General features: G+C 34.4%; 1 protein-coding gene across 5 annotated transcripts in view; it reads right to left on the bottom strand.

Annotated features, from left to right (window-relative positions):
- LOC138314333 (solute carrier family 23 member 1-like) overlaps positions 1-3,410 on the bottom strand; it is a 36,205-nt gene extending 32,795 nt beyond the window's left edge. For 4 of the 5 annotated variants that reach the window (XM_069254623.1, XM_069254622.1, XM_069254621.1 and 1 more), the window contains exon 1: positions 110-186. The gene's annotated coding sequence lies outside the window, so the exon portion shown is untranslated. Of the gene's footprint in view, positions 1-109; positions 187-3,394 lie in introns of those variants that run through there. The other variant, XM_069254618.1, reaches the window with a different exon arrangement.
- Positions 3,411-18,268: the final 14,858 nt, after the last annotated feature.

Below are 18,268 nucleotides of genomic sequence, written 5' to 3' on the forward strand. Positions count from 1 at the left end.
GTGAAAAATTTCACAATGAATGTTTTCAAAAGGATAACATATAATACTGCAGTGGTGAGTAAGAAAAGAAGTAAACACGTGTAGTGCGGAGACAACAAGGTAGACTCACTGGGGAAGAAATACCGTATCTGGATTCGAATGGTAAGAGGATGCTGTTTCCCAAAAAAATTCAGGATTCTTCATCCTTATCCGTACTGACTTTTATTCATGCAACATGATACTCAAAGGTCGCAATAGATACCGGTATAGGTACATTTTTTTTTGTACAATTGTGTCGGAGCTATGAAGTGTATCAGGGATATCAAATGAATAGAGAATCTAATGTCGGCCTTGGCCGAGGCAACCTTGGAGAGCACAAAAAGGAAAATGTTATATGTGTCTTTCAAAAACACGCACACTGCATACAGCATTGATTTTGTCGCGATAAAAGCATCAAATATCGTCTGGACATGTCAATGCTCTGTGTAATCATTTCATAGTCTAATAAAAAGACAGACATAGTTGGGTAGAATATGATTATCATAGCTAAACGTTTCATACAGAGACTGTAAATAAAAGTATATATAGTATATAGTATAAAGTATAAAGTATACATCCCTCCACGATACTACATAGTTGCTAATATTCGCGGGGGGGGGGGGGGGGGGGGGTAATTTCGCTTAAAATCACCAATCCATCCAAATATGTGAAATTTTATACCTCGCGAAGTTTATGAAAATCGTGGTTTTACGTATTTGTAGCAAGTCCTACGAATGACTCTTTTAAAGGCTACAAAGATGTTTCGCGAGAAGAAATCCACGCTGATAAGTTCCGAACAGCAAATCGCGAATTTTACATCCACGAAATCCAACAACTGTACAGTATAACAGTGCATGACTCTTACCACCGAAATACAAAATGTGTTGGTCTATTCGAAATTTTCTATACAACACTGCACATGACTTATATTCACATTATACAGTTTTAAACATGCACTTTTCCCATCAGAACCCGCCACAGACTAAACTCATTTCAAATTCGTAATTGTGTTGTCAACATTTAAGTTTAAAATTTGACTTTAACCAACAACAATAGATTACATATATCTTTATTACAAGTTCTGCTGGTCTTGCTCTTGCTATTTTCAGAAAGAAAATAATTGTCTACATCCACAACTACGTCTCAAGCGAAGCATAAACGGAGATTTTATCATTAAAAAGTGTTTCATTATTCAGAGATAAAATCTAAAGAGACAAAAATCGAAGCAATTGGACACATCCAACAATATTTTCGTAAAGGTTGGGAAGGTACAAATAACTGACAATCTGACTTGACTTTTTAAAGATGCTCCACCGCTGACAAATGATAATTTTTCACTATCAAAAACAGGACCAGACGATTTGGTATTTTTTCTTCAGTTACAAAAGTTACTTACTTTACACCATTACCACCATTGAAAAGTTTGAGCTTCTAATTTAACTTCGTAGTTAAAAATATAAAAAATAATTAATTGCATCCCGAAAAAATTCCGTGGCACTATATTCTATATAGAATGAAGTACTAATTGCGCATGCAACAAAGGCAAAATAAATTATTTAAAAATATTTTTTGTGTTAGTTAGACATATATATACACGATTAAACACCAGTTATTGTTCAATTGATGGATATCATTTATGCTCTGTCGGCGGTGGAGCATCTTTAAGGAGCGATAAAAGAATGAGCGTACTTGAAAGGCAACAAGCGAGATTCCAAATACGAAATAATATGATATGACACATGTGATAAGTACTTGGAACATATTAAAAACAATGTTTGTACAATGATGAATGAACTATGAAGGACACATGAGCCGTAAATAAAAGAGACGAGACGTTTTGATTAAAAGATGTATTTATAGTAACAAGGAATTCACCGTTAATCAATAGCGCAAGGTGACGTCTGTCGGATCTGGACGTGATAACAACAAATAGCATCCAATGTAAAAATGTAGACATATAAACATATGTACAGGTGTTTATTACTAAAAGGTTCATTTAGAAGTTTGTTTTACTGATTTTTTATCCTGACTCCTTCACCGTCTGAAATTGAGCTGTGGATATTTGGATGGAACTTTATGAAAACATGTATATGCAATTTTATTACTGTATCCCTGTCCTGAGATCAATACCTACGGCTTCCACTGTATATGTAGGAGCAAGCGTTTGGTAATTGTTCTTATTGTGACAGTAGCGGGGAGTATTGCTTACAAATGCAGAAGAACAATGAGCAAGGAACCCTGCACAGCTGTCACAGTATACTGTATCACCGTGTTCATTAGCAAGAAGAACATTTTACAAGAATCTCTAGTGTTAATACTTCAATTTACTGGGGAAGATATGACGGATATAATCTACACTGCATATTACTGACAAATTAAAGCTCGCTCGAAACGTGTTCAACTACCAGGGTGTATGACCTGGAGAACTGTTTATATAATTCACCCTATATACCAATGAATACAGATTGTATGGAAACTATGACAATGCATTGTCAAATCATACCATGAGTCACTGTTTTGCGATTTTTTTTAATTATTCGCGACGACGCATTTTTAAAAATCGCGAATGTTTATTTCTAAAGGCGACAAGTTGACCACTGTATACGCACAAGTGGCCGTAATAAATTACAATGTACTTGGATGTTCCCACACAGAACTCTTGAGAGAAGAATTATGGGGTATTATCCGTACTGTGAATGAAATAGTTGATGTTGCTTATCTACATTCCATGTCTAATTATCATCAACTGGATATTTTTCTTGGTGGAATATTAATATCAAAATGAAGTGGAGGACTTAAGATTAAATGCAATTATTATTGTTTACAAAAATATTGTACAAAGTGGTATATCATGAATTATTCTTAGAAAAATACTAAATAATGTCAAAATTGTAACTGAAATTACTTAAACATGTATATTCCGGAGTCTTATGCAATATGTATGATTTTTGTGTTTGAATTAGTCATTACATACCCATACTAATGTCCTAAAATTATCTGAATGAGTCAACACTTTTAGAAATTGATTTACTGAAAATATAATATTAATTATGTTTGTATTATACACCATCTGTGACATTTACGTTAATTTATTAATCTACCATAATCAACCGATTTAATAATACATGACCTTATCTAATAGCATTTGTAGAAATATCAAGCTGTAATGTATTGTAATAATGCGCACTATATTAATTCTATTCTTTTCGCTATTACAAATTACATGTAATAATTGTAATGTCCATCAATACATCTTATGTTCTATAGTATGGTGTAGTTGCGACTATTGTTTATATCTTTGTTAGTTCATTAATTTCTGTAAACCCTTTATAATTAATTGAGGAAATAAAGGAAATAATAATAGTAATGTATTTACCTTGTTAGGTGCATGATCTTGTCTGATAACTGTATTAACGTTTCGGTGGCTTGCGGTGAGTACCTAAACCCATGAAAGATGTTATTATCATATTTGTAGTCACTAATTGTTGTAATTATGATTTTATATAGCGCTGTGTCCATAAACAGCGATATTGTTTACCTGTCCGCGGTATGTGTACACACGTACAGGTGCGCGGTGGTGTGTTATTACAAGGTCATGTATATATCGTTAGTAAGGATACAGGATGTTATTTAAATGCTTTAGAAATAGAAATATAATGATGCTATGTAATATAAAGTGTATATTATATACCCATGTAGCTATTTACTCATATTATTTTATATAAAGGATAGGCACGTGTATTGCCTGTGACTATTATTAGCTAGGCTTGGAACCATTAAGGAGTCATGCTCCGTACATTTCTGTGTATATATTTATAGGGTTCAATCATGATAGTTATGGATTATTGTATATATAGATGTATGCTGATACACGAACCCTGGTTATTGTTGTTATAATTAACATAATTAGATGTTGTCATTAGACACAATGATAGTTGACCGTCGTTGATTATGGTTATATCTGTGATTGTAGTTCTTCATCCGGGTACGTATGTGTGATGAGGAAGGCCGTCCTATAGAGTGACGGGTCACCTTGACCTGTATGTGGTGACTGATACTGTAGCAACCCATACTATGCAGCAGTGGTCAATGTGAGACAGTTCGGGATGCTGATGCTGGATATCAACGAGCATTATGGTGGTACAGAACTGTGAAATATGCCTATTGGGTGGACTTCAGCCCGCTCAACTGTGCCGTGCGATTAGTGGTACAGAGTACATGTATTTGTATGAACTGAGTGGAACACAGCCTACTCTTATAAACGTCTTTGTAATATAGAACAGTTGGGGAACACAGTCCATCCTTGCTATGTTTAGTTGTATTATTGTATAAATTATGTCTATTTCTTTCAATACATTTTGGTAAGGTGTGCAAGTAAGTGAGATCGATATACTTCTGTCTACTATGTCTATATTCATTTCAATGATTTTGTATATAAATTTGTATATATTGTAAAAAGCCTGTGTCTATTGTTCTTTGGAAACCGACAATCGCTCATCCCGTTACAATTATTTTATTTGTTTAACTTACGGGACACCGTTTTATTATAGTTATAACGTACCTATTGTACCTGCTTATTGTACTTAACTTTACACTGGTTTTTTTTTTTTTTTTTTTTTTAATTTATTTTTTATTCATTTTTTTCCAAAAAATATACACATCACAACAAATACAGAAGATACATGGAAGATAAGTACAAAAGAAGTTACATTTGTAGAGTTATTTCAAATTGAATATTTTAACGTATGTGCATACATATATTTACAAGTAACGTATTAACATAACAAATACACACATACTACCATTCACATAAAAAGTCTATCAAGAGTTATTTCCCTTCCTACAAAATGTAGTGAGAAAGTGAACTAGGGGAGACAACTCTTGATAAAAAATTACACCAAACACAGGACAAAAATACATAAAAAAAGGAAGTAAACCTAGGTCACAGATCTTTCAATAATTTTTAAAATATTACTGATTATACAATTTTGTAATTCTGCAAGTGCTTGTGGTTTCCGCTTTAAATTACTGTTGAATATTATAATCCTGTGAGCTTTTAGTTCAAATTTAATATGATTTTTTAGACTGTTTAAATTGAGTTATTTTTCTAGACATTTGCAGTTGTAAATGTATTGTTTTTACTAGAAGCAGTATCAAATTTTCAATATGGAATTTAGTATTTGTACTATCTTGTTTGCGAAGATAAATCCTGTTTTTCAAATCGAAGACTTAAATTATTAGTAAGTTTATAGAAATTCTTAATTGTTCAATCAAATTTGATACATTTTCACAGTCCCAAAATATATGAGTAATTGTTTCTGAATGTGTTTTACAAAATGTACATAGATTGTTGTTTGATTAACCAATTCTTAAAAGAAGTATTTTTGTAGTTAGTATTCTGTGATTTATTCGGAATTGTAACCATTGAAGCTTGGAGCTAGTAGTATCATTAAAAGGTTGTTTATAAATATTTTCCCATCCATCCCGATCAATTTTAAAAATTTTGATTCCATTTATTTTGAGCAGAAGGTATAACTTCATTTTTAATTAAAACATTATATCTATTTTGAACACCTTTTTTACAACTTAAAATCAATTTGAGGTTTATTGGTATGTTAGGAAGAGTTATATTTTTTTCAGAGTCAAAACTTTGTTGATTGTTTCTGATGACATGATTAATGGCATTTTTTATACCCTGATATTCTAGAAAATTGGTCTGAATATTATTACTTTTCACGAAATTCATCTAGACTATATATGGATTTGTCTGTTTTCAAAATGTTATAGATAAATAGAACACCCTTTTCATACCATAACTTCTTAAAAATAACTTTATGATTTATTCTGATTTCACTATTAAACCAAATATAGGGTTTTTCTAAAATATTTGTTTTGTAAATATTACTTGAACTTAATGTCGTACACCAAGCTTCTAGAACATCTCTCCAAAATAATTTTTTACAATTTTTAGATTGTTTTTTTAAGTGTTCAATTCCAGTATTTGCTTGTTACGAGCATTTTCATTGGCTTAAAATTTACTTTATCAGCCCATAAAGGGAAAATGGCGTCGCCGTTTTATAGCGTTGCTTATGATTGGCTGAGATGACGGCGTAATGATTTCACAGACAAAAGAGTCCCAGAATGAATTTTGAATATTGAAGAGATTATCTATAGTAAATTGAATTATAAGGATAAATTTGAATATATTTTTTATGTTATGGAGATAACACAAAAATCTGAGTGTTATCTCATCATAAACCGCTTCGCGGTTTATTTTGAGTACACTCAGATTTTTGTGTTATATCTCCATAACATAAAAAAATTCTATTCAAGTTAATCCTTCAATAACACAAAAATCTGAGTGTACTCTCATCATAAACCGCTTCGCGGTTATTTAGAGTACACTCAGATTTTTGTGTTATATCTCCATAACATAAAAAAAATCTATTCAAGTTCATCCTTAAATAATTCAATTTTGCTTGTTACGAGCATATTCATTGGCTTAAAAATTTACTTTAACAGCCGATAGAGGAAAAAAATGGCGTCGGCGTTTGTGACGTTGCTTCTGATTGGCTGAGATGACGGCGTAATGATTTCATAGACCAAATAGAGTCCCAAAATTAATTTTGAGTAATGAAGAGATTATCTTTAGTAAATTGAATTTTAAGGATTAATTTGAATGGATTTTTTTATGTTATGAGGGTCGGGTAAGTGCGGATTCCCATGTATGCAGTGTTTAGCGTGTGAAGTGCGTGGTGCGTGTTTTGGGCAACTGCGGTATGTTCGTGTTTTGTCTAGTTGAACTGTTGCCCTTTTATAGTGCTATATCATTGAAGCATGCCGTCGAAGACACCAAGCAACACACGCCCACCCGATCACATGATACGTGCGAACCAGTCGTCCCACTCCCTGTTTGCTGAGCGCTAAGCAGAAGCAGAAACTACCACTATTATAGATCTTGGTATGTCTCGGCCAGGGGACAGAACCCAGAGTCTTCCTCACAGGGGCGATCGCTCAACTTAACGCCAAAAGTGAGGTGGTGCCAAGGGACGCATTAGAAACAAAGTCAGTAAGGAAGAAGAGAAAATATAAGATCCTAAATTTAATCGCCTTTTACGATCATGCAATAGGGGCAGCAGGTACAATTCTAACGCCCTACCTACAGGGCCAAAATTTTACATGGCAGCCCTTCATCCCAGCATTCTACAGGCTCAATAATATCAGTACTGTGGGCCTTTCGGTTAATGAAAAGAAGTCGTTGAAAGATTTTAGCATTTTAGGCCCCTGTCACCTTGAATGAAGATCAAGGTCATTCGTTTGAACAAAATTGCTAGCTTTAAACTCTATCATTCTTAAGACTTATGTTCAGGTCTCTAAGCTTCGTCGTTATTGACAAGATGTCATTTAAAGATTTTAGCATTTTTTGACCCCTGTGATCTTGAATGAAAATCAAGGTCATTCATTTGAACAAAGTTTGTAGCCCTTCTTCCCAGCATGCCACAGGCCAATTATCAGCACACCGGGTCTTTTGGATATTGAGAAGATTTTTAGCTTTTTTTGACTCCCGTTAGTCCTTTATTCCAGCATGCTACAGACCCAATATCAGTAACCTGGGCCTTTCGGTTATTGAGAAGTTTTTGAAAGATTTTTGCCCTTTTTACCCCTGTGACCTCGAAATAAGGTCAAGGTCATTCATTTGAACAAATTTTGTAGCCCTTCATCCGAGCATGCTACTGGCCAAGTATCAGTACCCTGGGCCTTTCTATTATTGAGAAGTAGTTGTTTGAATGAAAAATTTACGGACGGCAGACGACGACGCACGAAGGTCCCACAGGTCAAATGACTTAATAAGTGATAAATACGTCATGGATTCCGAAGATTTAGATACGTTGATGTTACAGGGCCTATAACTCTGTAAATGATGTATGGATAAACATAATCTAGAGCATGTGAAGTAATAAAAGTTTCTTAAACTATTTTTGTTAAAGAAAACAATAAGCTACTGGACGTTTAAATATCTCCTTTTTGCCGCTTGTTTATAAATGACCTTGACATTGTCGGCTGATATCTATTGAATTACCGGTATTTAATTGGTCTTACTCTTTACAAATATATACACCTCACAGTAAATAGATACCAAAAGTTAGAATTTCGCATTCATGCACAGCACAATACTTCAGCCATTACCATCAATTATTGATTCAAGACGTGTTAAGAACTGTCATCTATAATGATACGATCAGTATTATTATAATTGTTCCGGCGGGTTATTTCAGTTAAAAATGATCCAAAGTAATTTTAACTCTGTATACTATTTATCGAACATAATAATCAATATTTAGACGTAGGATTCAGTAAAACATGACTTCAAACAGGTCAAAGTTGTTGCGCCCATGTAGAAATTACCTCAGCAAATGGTTGTGAAAACATCAATCCTTAAGTGGAGAATAATTTAAATGTATGTGTTTATATAAGGTATACACTACGGATTTAATATAAAAAAAATAAATGCTGCGCATTTGATTTCCTGCGGCTGAATATAAAACAAAAGAACAAAAAAAAAAAAAAAAACCAAACATTTTTTTCACTTTGATTGCAATCAGATCACTCAAACTTTAAAAGATTTCACTTAAACTTTCAAATGTTTAATTATATTTTATAATGCTACAAACCGGACTCTACATATATATGAATATGCCATTCTATGAGAGTTTACAAATTTTTTTATGTTTTTATGATTATTACTATAACATGATTTGTGAGTTCATGTTAAAAAGTTTATGTAATATTTCAAGCCCGTTGTCAGTATAATGTGACCGGGTGGGGTGTGTTCCTTGGTGTCTTCGGCGGCATGCTTCAGTGATATAGCACTATAAAAAGGGCAATAGTTCCACTATACAAGAAGACATAACACAAATTTATCGCAGTCTCCCAAAACACGCACCTCGCACTACATACAATCAATCCTCAGCATACATGGGAGGCCGTCATCACATGACCGTAGCTGTTATTGAATCAAACAAACAAACAATTAATTTAAAATCTTAACTTATATACATTGCTATGTACTAGTTGTTACCTAGGGAGAGAACTTATAGGCTATGCCTTTTGTTCAATCCCTTTTCAAATAATACTTGAAATAAAATTTGTTGAAATTGAAATCAATTTTAAACGAAAGGCAACGTTGAAAAATGTTTGATTTATTTACGTCCTATTTACAGTCAGGGTCAGGTAAGGACGGCCTCCAATATATGCAGTATGCTTTGTGGTATATTCGTATTGTGTCTTGTATAGTCGAACTGGTGCGATTTATAGTACTATATCACTTAAGCCAGCTGGTGAAGACACCAAGCAACACACCACACGCGGTCACATTATACTGACAACGGGCGAACCAGTCGTCCCACTCCCTTTATCCTGGGCTTTTAAGTAGGACCAGAAACTACCACTTTTATAGACTTTGGTGTTTTTCGACCATGGGACATAACCCAGAGCCTACCTCACAGGGGCAAGAGCTCAACTGAAGGCCAAAAGTCAGGTGGTATCATGATAAGATCCTAAACTTAGTCGCCTTTTATGGTCTTTAACGTGTGTTATTTGTAAATTTTAAATAACTGCATAGTTATTTGAAGACATACATATTTACCGAACCCTGTGGACATTCACTACTGTACTGTAGAACTTTATTTGCATATTTTGCAAAAAATTACACACACTCTCATCTGCGGTAAAATTATTTAAATTTGAATAGCAATATTTTAATATTGCTCGGGTCATTGGCCTCTTATTTAAAAAAAAAAAACAATAAATCATAAACCTCTTAAGCGACTATATCTCTATCACGCTGACGTACCAACAGTAAAGTCTCGAATGTGCTGGTTTGTATGTGTGGACTATTTATTGTTTGTCAAAATGGATAATGTTTTGAGAACAGTCTGTTTCTTTACGAGGACACGGTTATTTTGTTTAAAAAGGTAATTACCAGTATATTGTACATTCATTTTTACCGTCAGATATATCTTAATAATTAAGCTTAATAATTTATATTGCAGTTTCTACGAAATTTTAATGAGACTTAGATGTCACTGGTAATACTCAAAGGGAATATTCGTGTTAAAGATCATTAACATTTTCTGCACCAACACACCAGTTTTATAAAAACGGAATATTGCTCTTTGCCATCCTACTTCATCTTGTTTAAAGATGTGTTCACAATTTTACCCTACATTAAAATTCTCTGAGACCATTTTCTGTCTGTATAGATCAGTGTTAAATTTTGGGTGCTTTGAATATAGCAAATACAGATATCAACGGACCACTTGTTTTGCTAAATATAACAAAGCTACACTGCAATATATTCATGTTGTGTCTTCTTGTATAGCGGAACTCTTATCCTTTTTAGTGCTATGTCATTTAAGTAGACCAAAATGCTTAGTTTCGCGCATAGTAGTTACTGTACCATACTATACAAGAAGACCTGCCCTGCAGGTAGGGCGTTAGAATTTTACCTGCTGCCCCTATTGCATGATCGTAAAAGGCGACTAAATTTAGGATCTTATCCTTTCTCTTCTTCCTAACTGACTTCATCCTTCCTAATGCCTCCCTTGGCACCGCCTCACTTTTGACCTTGAGTTGAGCGTTTGCCCCTGTGAGGAAGGCACTGGGCTCTGTCCCGTGGCCGAGACACACCAAAGTCTATAAAAAGTGTAGTTTCTGCTCAGCATACAGGGGAGTGGGACGACTGGTTCGCGCGTTATCAGTATAATGTAACCGTGTGGGGTTTGTTGCTTGGTGCTTCTGCGGCATGTTTCAGTGATAAATCACAATATAAAGGGCAAGAGTTCCACTATACAAGAAGACACTTCATGAATATACCGCAGTCTCCCAAAACACGCACGTCGCACAACATACACGCAACACACAGCATATATGGGAGGCCGTCCTTACATGACCATAGCTGTTTATAGGACGTTAATTAATCAAACAAAAGCATACCAAAACGTTAGTCAAAGAAATAAAGTTGAAAATCAGTAAAATATGCAGTATGAATAGGACCAAAATCCGGGTTACACTCGGGTATTTTACTTTGGACAGGATAATTTGATTTGAAAAAATGTGTTTCAAAAACATTGCTTTCAATGATGTCAATAATTTTGACAGATTGCGACCTACCAGTGATTATGTTGTTGTTTTCGGTTTGTTTGTTTGTTTGTTTGTTTTTTTTTTAAATTTTTCTAAAGAATTTTATTCCACAAGTTTTCTTTACAATATAAATGAAAACGAATTAAACATGCGTCTTTCAGTTGGACATAGATATCTCAACCCGTATGAAATATTTTGGAATTTTGGACGTCAACCCTGGCTTACCAGAAAATGTTTTCTAAACCCTCTCTTACCAAAAAATGTTTTCATTCGGGATGATACATTTCCACTTGACAAATCCATGAAAGATTCTATTTGTCAATTACACGGTGTATGCTTTTGTGAATGGAGTCATGGATAATATAGTTCCTCAGATGGGCGAACCCTCAACTTAAGGCCAAAAGTGAGGCGGTGCCAAGGGAGGCATTAGGAAAGATAAAGTCCGTTAGGAAGAAGAGAAAAGATAAGATCCTAAATTGAGTCGCCTTTTACGATCATGCAATAGGGGCAGCAGGTACAAACCTAACGCCCTACCTGCAGGGCACACGACACCCCGGACTTCTATGATATTATACAAGAAACTGTATATTATTTTGATAATTGACATTTTGTAATATGGTGTGATTTCATTATTGTTTTGAATCCATCTGGATATTTTGATACTACTTTGTACGTGTAAAAATATTCTATGTACGTGTAAAAATATTGAAATAGATAAATGCGATTCTTGAAATAATACCAATAATATCTTGACAATTGAACATTATCCTGATAGAATACTTTTTAGTTGACGCAAGGATAATCTCTGTTATCAAGTGTAAACAAATCGAAAAGTGAAGCGGGCTACAAATCTTTTTGCCGCTATAATATCTATCAGTTAATAAATTTAAGAGAGGAAAAGGCCGTTGACATTCCAATAATTCTCTACTGAGTTATCCATATTATATTTACTTATTAAAAACGTCCATACCAGATACAAAACTGCTGTATCATTTATCAGTTTGTAATTTTGACACGTGTAATGAAGTCAATATTCTTCAGGACGATCTAAAATATATGCTATTAATATTGGACAATGCAGAAAACTATAGTGTACTTTACTTTCCATCATGTCAGAGTTCTGTGAACCAAATTTTATCAAAGTCTGTTAAGGAGTTTTTCGGACAAAGTTGTCTACAGACGGATGACCAGTTTCACGTATATAAATTTACTTCGTTGCGGGGGGGGGGGGGGGGGGTTCAAATATATGTGAACATGAATGAAATTTATGGATAGTTATTTCGGTATCTGAAAAAAAAATGATCCTAAAAACAACAGCTCGTTAAAGATTTATAAGACATTCGTTAAAAAGGTAAAATGTATTCTTATTAGAGCTACAGCAGAATTGGTACAAGAGTGCGGAAACCAACTTCTAATGTCATTATAAGGGATATTTACAATAAGCGGTACACGTAAACGGATACAGTTATGTACGTATTGGAAGGGGAGTAACCATTACTTTTAAAATATTTCATATTTTCTATTTTCGTGTTTTGAATATTGAATTTAAGATTAACTCATACATTGTACTATCGTTATTTGCATGCTAGAAGAACAATATACTTTAGCATGTCAATAAAGATATCATAGACTCTGGAAGGCTATGTACCCGCTCAACCGAATACTAACTTTCATTGCGTGACTGCTGTGTATATTGTACCTGTGTCAAAGTGTGTTCTGTGTTATACCCTGGGTAACGGGTAGGATTATATGGTTAACGTTATAGATGTTTCATTGTATAACATTTGCTTAATATCATGAGATCAGAAGAGGAGAGAATAACAATGTGTTATATAAAATGCGAATAAAATACACGCAAAATAGAAAATGCGGAATGTTTTATGAATAATGGTCGCTCCCCTTTCAATACGTATCATGATCTCTGGAAGGCTACCGACTCATTCGAATGCACACGATCATGTGTCACAGCGTGCTCTGTGTGATACCTGGGTAACAGCATACTTATACGGTTAAGTTGTCGTTTGTTTCATTGTACAATGTTTGTTTAATATTGTGCGATCAGAAAGTAGATGTTTACATTGTGTTATATTACATATGAATAAAATAGACGCTAAAAAGAAAATATGGAATGTTTTATGAAAAATGGCCGCTCCCCTTTCAAAACGTGCATATCAGTGTACGTATACGTATACCGCTTATTGTAAGTATCCCTATTAACAGAAATCTAAGAAGTTTTGGGAGAATCCTGAAAGATTTATTGCACATATTTTTAATTTTTTTTGGATATCTACTTAGTCAGTTATCTGTTACAAAAAAAACGATGATATCCGTGTTATTACTACGTCGTTTGTGGCGTATATATTTTTTTCATATTGTAGACCGGTTAAGTGCAAAAACTACCCCGTTTACCTTAGATTCTGATGCAAATGTTTCCTATCAGATGCAATTACCTTATGACCATTGACACAAGTGCTTAGTGCTTTATTTTGGAAATATACGCACTTTCACAGTAGTAGTCAGCATTAGCCAATGTTCGCATAACAAGAGGAAGGGTTTTTTTTAATAAGTATATATTTTCTTTTTTCGCAAAATTCTTTTTTATATTTTCAAAAAACTAATCTTTTTTCGCAATTAAAACTAATATTTATTACCAATATATGTATATAAAATTGTAGTAATACACTGTATGCAGCGCATTGCTATTTTATGACGTCGTTAATTGCCAAGAGTTACAACCCCTTAACAATCAACAAATTTGATCAATTGTATTGACAAAAGTTTTATTCTTTACAAAACTTAATAAATACCAATCTAATCAGTTGTACGATATTCTTTTCATTTGAATATTGACTATATTGATACCCTCGAAAAACCATGCTATAAAAACAATAATCATATTGAATATCAGATGAAGACTGGTACCTTTATTTGCATCTAAGGTATACATAACATTACAAAACTTTTATGGATCTTTTTAATCTTAAATCTTAATTTTGCAAGGCAACACAAATCTAGCTAATTACACTAGAATGACGACATACACGCTGAATATAATAAAACACTCTGAGTTTAACCTTACAACTCTTAATTTCACCTTACAACTCTGAATTTAACCTGACACTCTGAATTTAACCTGACACACTGAATATAGTCTGACACTTAGAGTGTACAATTTTCACACTGAAGATAATTTAACACGCTTAATTTAATCTTACACTTTGAATTTACGATTTTCACATCGAAAATAATCTCACACGCTGATTTAATCTTACACGTTCTCGGTCTCTTCTCTGAATATAATGTAACATTGTGTTTTCGGTTTCAATTTTTAATATAACATGATTTTAATGAAAATAACCAAATCACACTATTGATAACCGTGACACACTGAAAAATTCAGAGATGTTTGTGAAAACTACCAAAAAGCGAGGAAATTTACGAGGCAGTTTTATACTCAACAGTGTAGATTCCATGTCATCATAGCTGCAAAACGCCTGTTTCATTTATATTACTTTATATGACTTTATACCAGAAATGTTGCCGTCATCGAACAACTATCGATGAACAATACTACGGTTTATGCCTGTAAAAATGAAATTTAATTTGATATGCACCCTCTGAGTATTTTTTTTTATTTGCTTCTAAATATTTATTTATTTTAATTTATTTGACATATTTTATCCATTTTATTTTTTTGTTGGGGGAGGTGATCGCAGATATGCAAGGCATGATACCTTGTATCATTATTACATCATGTTACCGAAACAATCTTTCAGCCAACATTTCGATAGTCTAGATCTGATGTTGTGTATCAATTCGAATTTCCCATCTTCATGAAGTTCGAGTATATTGTCTTGGGAAGATGATCTCTGAAAGCATCACCATTTCTTATGTTATCTACAAATATTCATGATATTCCATATTCGGTACCGCTAATACATTTTCTGATTTGACAACCAAATGTGACACGTTCCGGTTTCTTGGACTCTCTGGTTTCACATATGGAATAGGAAGTCCCATTCAGTTATGTTCTTTTGAAACAAGTCCGAATACCATTCCAGACGGCAAGAAGGTCTACTTCTTCCCCAGTCAACTTGTCCTTAAAATATTCTTTTATCCAAAATTGTGCCTTTTTGATAAATGTGATATGGTTTAATTAATGTGACATACAGTCTGAAAGCTTATTTTCCATGTTTCATTGATGCAAGCAGCTGTCATTTAATTATTCTTCGTACTCTTTCCTGCTTGTTTGATTAATTACCGTCCTATTAACAACCAGGGTAATATAAGGACGGCCTCCCATGTATGCGATTGTAGCGTGTATGAAGTGGCAATGCGTATTTTGGGAGACTGTGGTATAATCGTGGTGTGTTTTCTAGTATAGTGGAACTGCTACCCTTTTACTTCTGTTCTTTCTTTCTCAGCAGTGCGTCGCTGTCTTCTCATTGGTAGACTTTCCTCTCTTCATTTGCCTTCAAACAACTGCCTGGTTGTATTGGTTACTTCATCAACATATCCAATCTGATAAAAATATAGATCCTTATTACTACGTTGGATAAGAGGATCTGAGAACATCCCATTAGGGGTCACGTCAGGATGACCTTTTGAAATGGCCAATGCTCTTCTTTTTCATCATAGCACGTTTTCTCTACTCCATCCCAAGATTTTGCATTTCTTTATAAGCTTGTGTTTATATCATTAATGTTTGTAATAGTCTGTGTAATGTAATGTGTCAATCATCATCTCGTATGTCTTTTTCATTTTCTATTTCTTTTTATCACCCATACCCACTGTTCTTATTAGTGACCGAGATCTGAGCTCGGTAACCATGCTAACTTTGGTTTCATAAACACCCCGAATTATATTGTCGCTTTCGTGTCTCTCTCTAGTCTAAATCTATAGTACTTGACACCAGTCATTCGTCTAACCAGATCAGATTTCCGGGAGGCGCAGACCTGGAACGAGGTAGTCATTTTCCAAAAACGATTATGAATTTTGTGCTGAGGTATTCATTTCAATCGGGAATGGTCAATCAAGTAACAGCAATCAGAATCAAGAAAGTAAATATTGGATGAGTCGTTAAGTTTTTGAATTATTATATGGGCATCGTTTTGATTACGAGATACTTATGTTTCATTATGCCGCAAAACGATGACATCACCAGCAAGAAAGCATCTGGTTACCAAAACAGGATCTCCCCTTGTTGGTCCTAAGAACTGCTCAAATAAAGACAAATAGTCTTTATCACATCTTATGGATGTGTTCTGACCAGCAAAAAACACCCTCGCAGTTCTTCTTTGCAAACACATGTCATGCAAGATATTTCTATAAGTCTGTTTCAAGATTAACAAATTAAGCGACTATCATCAAAAAAATTAAAGTATATGATTACTGATGGAAGGATTCAGAACCGAGTCGTTAAATATATGGTTCTCATGGAGCTAAAGCTTTATCTAACATGTTTTCTTTTCTTTTTCAATTCGAATGCCAGTAGGTGATGTAAAAACCTATTTGAACCTAATGATTAACGTACCGTATATTAATGCTTTCATTCTCCAAATACATTTTGTTATGTTTTGATTCCTATCGATTTGTAGTAAATAATAATCAAACAGCTTTTCCCTTGGATGGCTTTTCCCGCCCTAAAGCTCGTGTCTTTTGTCACGTGTACAATTCTAACGACTTACCTGCATGGCCGGTTTCCGTTATGACGTCACAAGAAGAGACTCAACTGGTGGGCAGCGAGAAATTTGATTTGATAGTAGCAATAACGGTGTACATTTCAGATTGAATAAAAAAAAAACAAAGAAAATTAGTGGAATTTATAGTCCCCCGTTTTTGTTAATCTTTAAGGCCCATAACTCCGCAAATTTGATCGTCTTGATTGATAAAAGTCCCAAAAATTCCGTCCTTATTATGCCAATAATTTGGAACACACACACGTTTGGACACGAAAATTTTTGTGTAAATCATGCAGAAACAGACTAAATCGCGAAGATCAGATGAGCGAAAAGGATTAGGAAACCTTGAAATAAAAATCAAAAAAATATTGAACAACCGGCCAATGTGGGTTCCGATTAGCTCAAACAATACCGAATTTAAGTCGAGCATTGTAACGTCGCGTGCCGAGAACTTGTCCATTGACTCTACACGAAATTACGTAAGCGACTGTCCGAACTCTTCCGAGCACGGGTCATGAACTTTTCGCCGACTTTCCAATTCGGGCCAATAATCTGTTTCCTTCGCGCTGGGGCTGACCTGTTTAAAATGATTTTATGTTTTACTAAGTAACGTCTTCTCGAACTTAGGCTGTTTACCTAAGTTTTTTAAAATTTGTCTGACTCATTACACTCTTTTGTTATTGCTTATACTTCTTTCAGTTAATACCCCTAAACAAATATTATTACAAGTAATTGGGCACGATATCTAATCTTGTCTTTTTTTTTTGGGATATTTGTACGTCATCTGTTTGAACTTCTTAACGCTCCCTAATTATCAGCCAGGGTCATGTAAGGGGCGGACTCCACATGGTGTCTGCGCGTTGGGTAAGTTGCACGACTGGCGTTGTTTTGGTAGACTGTGGCGAATGTTCGTTTTCTGCCATCTTGGTTACTTAGAACTACAAAAGCCACTTTTTTATAGTGAGCTCTTACATTCAACTGATTATGCATAATGCTCCCGCCTTAAAGACACTTAAAGCAACACACACCACCCGGTCGAGTGTCCAATTAAAATGCGTTTCATTATAACTTGGCCAAGTCCCCGTCACTCATTAACCCTGGTTACCAAAGTTTTCGAGGAAAATCCGGTAATATGTGCGAGTTATTGAACGGAAACAGGACGGAAAATGACATTTTTGTTAATCAAAGGGCCATAACCCAGCCAAATAGGGTGCAATGAAAGTGCCGAGCAAAACTCATTCAAGCCCCTTGGCACATTTAACTCCAAGTGACCAAGTTGGTTTAAAAAATCGCTCAATTATTTGTTGCAGTGAAATGCACGGAAACCAAGCGTTTACAGCTCAGAACAGACAGAAGGACGGACAAACCCAAAAATAGTATCCCCCGTTTCGAATTTGTAATAAGCCGAGAAATGTTAACAGCATATT

This window comes from Argopecten irradians, chromosome 2, assembly GCF_041381155.1.
Source record: "Argopecten irradians isolate NY chromosome 2, Ai_NY, whole genome shotgun sequence".
Classification (NCBI taxonomy): domain Eukaryota; kingdom Metazoa; phylum Mollusca; class Bivalvia; order Pectinida; family Pectinidae; genus Argopecten; species Argopecten irradians.